This window comes from Scophthalmus maximus, chromosome 6 (genome assembly GCF_022379125.1).
Source record: "Scophthalmus maximus strain ysfricsl-2021 chromosome 6, ASM2237912v1, whole genome shotgun sequence".
In the NCBI taxonomy this organism is placed as follows: Eukaryota; Metazoa; Chordata; class Actinopteri; order Pleuronectiformes; family Scophthalmidae; genus Scophthalmus; species Scophthalmus maximus.
This window is the reverse complement of record NC_061520.1, coordinates 1,230,001-1,237,500: the sequence shown is the minus strand read 5'-3', so window position 1 is coordinate 1,237,500 and position 7,500 is coordinate 1,230,001. Positions and strand designations below refer to the sequence as shown.

The window sequence follows — 7,500 nt, the reverse complement described above, 5'->3', positions numbered from 1 at the left end:
GAGGGTTAGTTTATAATGAAGTGCTCTTACAGGAGGTCTTTGACCTTGTTTTCAGGACAGGACAGGAAAGTTGTTTTCCTTTAACAGTGAGAACACACACACACACACAGAGTCGTGTGTCCATGACGTTAGAGGACATAACACTGACATTCATTTCCTGTACATCTCACCTTAAAGGAGACATATTCTGCCTCTACAGTTTTTCCCTTTCCTCTAGTGAGTTATAGGTTTTCTGTGTTCAGTTTGTAAAAGTTATGCAAAGTCAAAGAACCCAAAGTCGACAGTATAAGGAGAAAACTCTTGAAATGACCCGCCCCCCAACAAAGCCAGGTAAACCCTTAACGTAAACCCAACGCTACTTTAACCTTCAACATGTCTTCACCTTAAAGCTTAAAGATTTACATTATGGGGACTTGCTTTTTGTCCTCATAGGGTGACTTCTGCCTGAAACACACACACACACACACGCACACACACACACACACACACACACACATCTCTTGTCTGAACAGAATTGAGATCATTTAAAAAAAAATCATTATGAGGTTAATAATTTAATAATTTAAAAGTAAAATCAATCACATCAAATCAAAATATTTCGTCCCCAGCTCAGCCTTGAGCCACTGATCAATTCCAGACCACGTCATAACTGTCTTTCTCCACAGACAGTTCATACACCACATCATAAAAGTTACTTCTGCAGTTATTACAGTGCGACCCAGAATGGTGCTATTTCCATCGTGTCTATGTGGGACGGGCTGTTGGCAGATCTGGGTTACTGCTTCCCCCCCCCAACTGGTTCCACGTGATCTGTGATCTCCTGAGTTCTTCAGAGCAGCGCTGTCAATCACCAACGCAGACGTCGGTACACAACCCAGCACACGGGTCAATGTAACCTGTTCGTTTGACAGCTACAGATACTGTATATCATAGAGACCTTACACAAGGGGGGTGGAGATAACTGGACACAGGTGAAGCACATGAGGAACAGGTGCAGACAATCACAGGGAAACAAGAAAATGTAAAAGTGACAAATAACAAGACACAGGAGAACAGGAAGTGACTGCAAAATAAAACAGGAAATACCAAAATGGCAAGAAAGTAACTAACACAGAAACCAAGACACAAACAATGAAAGGTAACCGGAGAAATCATGGACTATAAAGTCAACAAAGAAACCATGACACTGTGGCTCCAGAGAGCAGGTCTATGCTTTACTTTACCAGGAAGGTCTCATTGAGACACAAAATCTCTTTTTCCAGAAGTTCCTTGTCAAGATGGAAGCAAATTAAATAAAAAGTTTCAGCTGTGGATTTGTTGCCTTCCATCAAAAGTGGAAATGCAGACAAACATAGTCAACAGTGGTGGCCGACAAAAGAAAAGTGACGTTTGAGGGACGTTCTTTGGACAACATTGAAGAAGAGACATTGCAATTACATGCTGCGACCACTAGGGCACGATGAACCCCGAGGGACGGACCAAACCTACTGGTGTTGGTGCAACAAATCTCTCTGAACAAGTCTGGACCGCTCATGTGCACCTGGATGGACTTTTTTTTTTAATCTACATGATTATGTGATTGACCGTGAGTTCTCGAGGCGTAAGCTTCAAACTCCGGGGTTGTAAAGATTACGAACAGAGTCAGAATGACGTTTTAATGCTTGTATGACCTGCTGAGCAACCTGACCGGCAACATAAAGACCTTTTGTGGGGTTGTAAACTAAACATCCTAATCTTAAATCTTGCCCCGCAAGTGGATTTACAAGCCCCCAAAATCTGCTTTACTCCCAGACCTGCAGCCGAATTGTAGTAAGAACAGTCACAAGCCAGACGTTTTATCAATACAGAAACAGACTTATTATCGCCAATCTTTCAAAACTAGACATTTTTTCAATCCTGTCTAAATGATTAACCTACATACAGAATAGGTTTCAGTAAAGAGAATGGCAGTTTTAGAAGGAATAAGGTGCCGGCCGTTAAAGAAACCTGGAATACACATTCTCTTCTGATCTCCTGTTTGAGATAACCATATCCCAAATATCACAATACAGTACACCTGTAACTATCACAATGGACAAAACAGGGTTTTTTTCTCTCTTCAATGTTCTACCGTCTCTGTCCTCACAATGATGTTGTTTGTGTCTATGATCTAGATTTTTCATGTTGTGGGAACCTAAATGTGTTTACACACTCACATTAAGGGGACTTGTCATCCTTATGTGGTCAAGAGTTCAAGATATCTTTATCATCTCTACAGGGAGCACACATGTCACCAAAACACTTATGAACATCAACCACGACATGATGGCCAGAATGAGACAGGAGAAAATACCATCGGCCATTTCATAATCAAATGGCGGGCACGAAGAACAAGGCAACCTAGACTGCCTAAACAGCAAGTTCCCCACAGTGTAAGTCATTTAATTGTTGTGAGGGTAGGATTGTGTTTAGGCGAAGGTTTGGATAGGGTTGTGTTTAGGTGAAGGGAAGGGTAAGGTTGTGTTTAAGTGAAGTTAGGGTAGGATTGTGTTTAGGTGAAGTTAGGGTAGGGTTGTGTTTAGGTCAAGTTAGGGTAGGGTTGTGTTTAGGTCAAGTTAGGGTAGGATTGTGTTTAGGTCAAGTTAGGGTAGGGTTGCGTTTAGGTGAAGGTTTGGTTATGGTTGTGTTTGGGTGAAGGTTAGGGTAGGATTGTGTTTAGGGGAAGGTTTGGTTATGGTTTTGTTTGGGTGAAGGTTAGGGTAGGGTTGTGTTTAAGTGAAGTCAGGGTAGGGTTGCGTTTTGGTGAAGGTTTGGTTATGGTTGTGTTTGGGTGAAGGTTAGGGTAGGGTTGTGTTTAGGTCAAGTTAGGGTAGGGTTGTGTTTAGGTCAAGTTAGGGTAGGGTTGTTTTTAGGTGAAGGTTTGCTTATGGTTGTGTTTGGGTGAAAATTAGGGTAGGGTTGTGTTTAGGTGAAGTTTAGGGTAAGTAGCTGAGTTACGTAACTAATGCAGCAGGTGGATGATGTCGTCTCTGTCTGTCTGCATCTCTTTCTGTTTCTATGCTTTAAGCCGTTGTCAGTTTTGTGTACGAGTCGCTCTGTCAGTTGAACATTTACTAAACTGTGTGCTGTTTGGGGAACACGCCTGTTAATGTTTGGTTTGTAGGTGAGGTTGGAACGCCGGCAGCTGCTTGGAAAGACAGGGTGGTTCACGTTTACCCTCCGTGACCAGCTGTCGTTGTTTGTTTCTTTCCAGATGCTTCAATTCTTAAGTCTGGTCCAGTCACTTGAATTCTGGTAGCTCTGCACAGTCACAGGAATCAGAAAATATGTGTCTGTTTTCTCTGACGACTTCCATTTATCCCTTCTTTTACCCAACCTGTCAGGGTCAAACCTGTGCAGCAAATAATTCCATTATCATTGATTGTCATAGTATTAATCATGAGCAATAATCTGCTTTCTGCTCTGTGCACTGTGCAGGTACTTGGAAAGTAAATAATCCCTCATCCTTCCAACGCAGCCTGGTGAATGTGGTCCACAGCGTGCGATGTGGAGCACCCACCGTGAACTAGCACAAAAAAGTGTCTGAAAAGTTGTGATGTAGCAATCAGCGAGCCAGGACTCATTAGTTTGTCTCCCAGCAGAGAAATATTAATGAAAGCAGAACGGATACAGAAATAGCTGCTCCCCATATCAGCCAATGTCTGTGGCCAACACACGACTCAAAGGCAGTGAGACGGTAACAAGGTAGGTCACACCTCCTGGCCTAGTAAATGACTCAGAACAAATATAGACGCTCTGAAGCACCATGAAGAGCCAACGTCTGCTAGCAGCCGCAAATTTACAATATTACTAAGGAGGATAAATCTAAAGTAAATACACAACTGTTGTGCAGATTCCTTATGTATGACCAGTGAGAAAGAATTCATAGTATTATGTTGACAGCTCTAGTCTAAACACCAAGAATGGGAATGCTAACGATTTTATTTTACATGCTAAAGGTCCAACCAGGTAAATTAGCAAAAAGTCATGAAGTTTTTTTACTACAAATTGAGCCATGTAAGATTGCTAAAAGTAAAGGAGTTAGCTTTAAGCTACACCAGGCTAAATAGCCAACAGGAATAGTTCATCAAGATTAACAAATTAAATGCTAATGCTACTGTTTCCATACATTAGCCAAAGTGAAAATGTAAGATAGCTTACGACAAAAGAGTTAGCTTAAAGCTACACAATGCTAAATAGGAATAGTTAAAAAAATATTATCAAATAAAATGCTAATGTTTTTTTAACATGCTAATGCTCCCACAAGATACTTTAGCCATAGTGAAAACGTCTTATAGTTGTTATTACAAATTGAGCTATATAAGCTAACTTACAATAAAGGAGTCAATATTGCTAAATACTTTGAGAAATTCAGAGTGGACGACAGCCGATGAGGTATGAAATGAAATGTGTTGAGAAAGAGTTGGGTGGCAAAATGTCAGCTTTGCTTTACACCGTGGAGAGTTAAAGCATTGTCATTTCTTTATTCATAACACGTCTCTATATATTTTAACAGTGCCGTCATACACTTGTCAACAATTAAAGAAGGTTTTCATCCAAAACCTTCTGGCAGCACCGCAGATAAATCCACTTCTATTTCACATTGACCTTTTCTCCGTCCTAGTAAAAGTGAAGCAACACTGTGCTCGGAGAGGAGCAGGCGATCCTGCTCATCCAAACCTCCGTGGATGAATAAGTGAAATGAAAGGGAAAAAAAGAAAATAGATGTACTACAATAACCAGTGAGTAAAATTGCTCTGTCACCATCAGGCCATTCATTACAAAGAGAGAGAGAGGACGTCTGGCGTAAGGTTCTCTTCAGAGTGAGACGGAGGGTCTGAAGAATGACTTTCCCGTGGAGGAACTACAGCCGATGATGAGCGATGACTAAGGATGATGATGAATAAGAAGCAGCTTTTAGAAAACCTGGCACCGAAAAGAGATGGGCCAAGCAGAAAGTTGGGGCCCGGAACACACAGACAGAGCGAATTACTTTATGTGGCAACCTATGGTGATAATAATAAATGCTATAGGCCAGTAAGAGGTGGCATGTGGCAGTGGACCAGAGGTGACTCAGTGACATACTGTACATGGGGATCCTATTGCCAGAGGAGCCAATGGACCAATGTGATTTGTTTTTGAAACCAAAATATTCTTCAAGTTGTTCTCTTGTCTGCAACGACATCGAAATCCCGACACTGACGCGACTGAAATCAAAGCCCCAGTGTGTAATTTTTGTACTTTTCTGGCGTCATCTGGTGGTAAAGTTGCAAAAAACCTGCAACCAACTGAGCGACTGACAGGGGACACTTTATGGTGGCGCACCGCTGATGAACGGGGCGTATTCTGGAGCGTTTAGTTCAACAACTATGTTCAACACGACGTAGAAACCTCATGAACTATATTTAACTCATTCAGAGTTGACGAAAAGACGAGATGTTACGTTGTGGTCCGCCATCTTTAGAATTCGTAGGAGACGTGACAATACGCAAACGGTGAACCAATGAACGACCTCGTTGTCATCGTGTTGTCGGCCGCAGACAAACGTCCAGATGGGAGGTTCATCGCTTCCTCACCTATAGCACAGAAGTATAAGAGCAAATCCACTGCACCAGAGGTTAGCTATGATGCTAACCTCTCGCTATGACGCTAACCTCTCGCTATGACGCTAACCTCTCACTATGACGCTAACCTCTCACTATGACGCTAACCTCTCGCTATGACGCTAACCTCTCGCTATGACGCTAACCTCTCACTATGACGCTAACCTCTCACTATGACGCTAACCTCTCACTATGACGCTAACCTCTCGCTATGACGCTAACCTCTCACTATGACGCTAACCTCTCGCTATGACGCTAACCTCTGGTTCTGAAAAAAAGCTGAAAACAAAATGAAATCCCCAAGTATTACTGTCAAACAGCTTTATTCATCCTGAGCAGGAAGGATTTAAAATACTGGGAAAAAGAGCTTTTTAATCTCTAAAAGAATATCTAGATATTATTTTTAAGTGTCACCAAAAAAAACAAAATGGAACATTAATAAAAAAAGCAAACAGTGATGCTCCACATGACGTCTTCTCTCCGACATTTGACCACGTGTTGCTCTCATGTCCACGTGGGGCATGGAACAGAATAATCAAGTGCATATTGCACCTGGTTATTCAGAATCCCCCCAAATAATTCCATCAAATAAAGGTTCATCAGTTTAAAAGGAGTCGACTCAAAGCCGTTGGCGCTGGTGTTCCTGCGCGAGCTCGGATTGATTTCACACGTCACACCTTTTCCGTTTTTTCTCTCAGGGAGATTGAAGTGGATGTTTCCAATTGTCTCCGCTCAGGGGGAACCGGAGAGTTATTGATGGAGCCTGCAGCTGCCGATCCTCCTGCTTAAACCCTTTGTATCGATCACACGTTTCTGTGTCCACCTGCTGCACCATGAGGAGGAATGTTCACGTAGAGTCCGGATGTAATACAACAGGAGTTGATCAAAAGGTTATTGATTTGACTTTAATACTGCGTGACTTTGTATCAATAAGGGGGGGGGACACGGGAGCGTAAAGTCAAACTCTCTGGAACAGTTTATCTGTTTGTTTCAGCGACAGCGAAGATCTTTCTTCTTTCCTCCCTTTTTATTATCACATTATCATTTTCATCTCCGTCTTTCTTTCCGCCTCTCGTTCCTGCCGCTCACTCTCCGTCTCCGTTCTTCATAATCGTCTCTTTTGAGTCTTTGCTCTCTGTTTCTCTCCCTGACCCTCTCAACTACATTTTATTTAATTCAAAGCTACAAAAAAAAGCGTCCGTCTGTATGGAAATGATATTCTCTTGAGACAACTGGCACCGTGGTGATTTGTTCCTGCCAACGACCGACTCGTCCAACGAGGAAAAAAACACCAGAGCAAAGCATTCTGGGAATTCAAAGACTTCAACTACAACAAAGACTCCATGAAACGAGGAAAACGCTGCGTTTGGCTCCCGAAGCCGACGCTTGTTCCTAAAAAGAGCTTCTTCTTTTCTTGTTTGTTTTACAAAGCAACGTCCGTCACTGAAGTTCTTTTCAGAGATTTTTAATCCGAGCTTCATCCAAACTCGCTCTCCGAGGACTTTTCACACGCTGACGGCCGAACAGCTGTTACGCCTTAAAAGTTTTATTGCATCACAACTTTGCTTTCGCTCTTCTGGATTTTCTGTTCCAACCAAAAAAGGATCCAACCACAAAAGTAGATTCAGAAGTTTAGGGCCGGTATAATCTTTATCTATCTCTGTATGTGATTATATCACAGATATCTATATTCTGATTAAACCTTGTCTGCTTCATTATTATTGTTATTGTTATTATTTTCTCCGCCTCCATTTTTAGCATTAGAGGTATGAGCCTTTTTAATGTGATTTCAATACACATGAATGGAAATTTACCTTTCATGTCTTTCGCAGTATTTTTCCATATTCAAATTATATATTTATATTAGTTTACACCCCAT

The 7,500-nt window shown here is 41.8% G+C and overlaps 1 protein-coding gene across 2 annotated transcripts in view; it reads right to left on the bottom strand.

Annotated features, from left to right (window-relative positions):
- The window catches only part of rims4 (regulating synaptic membrane exocytosis 4), a 35,475-nt gene that overhangs the window by 15,040 nt on the left and 12,935 nt on the right, over positions 1-7,500 (bottom strand). The window lies entirely within an intron of this gene.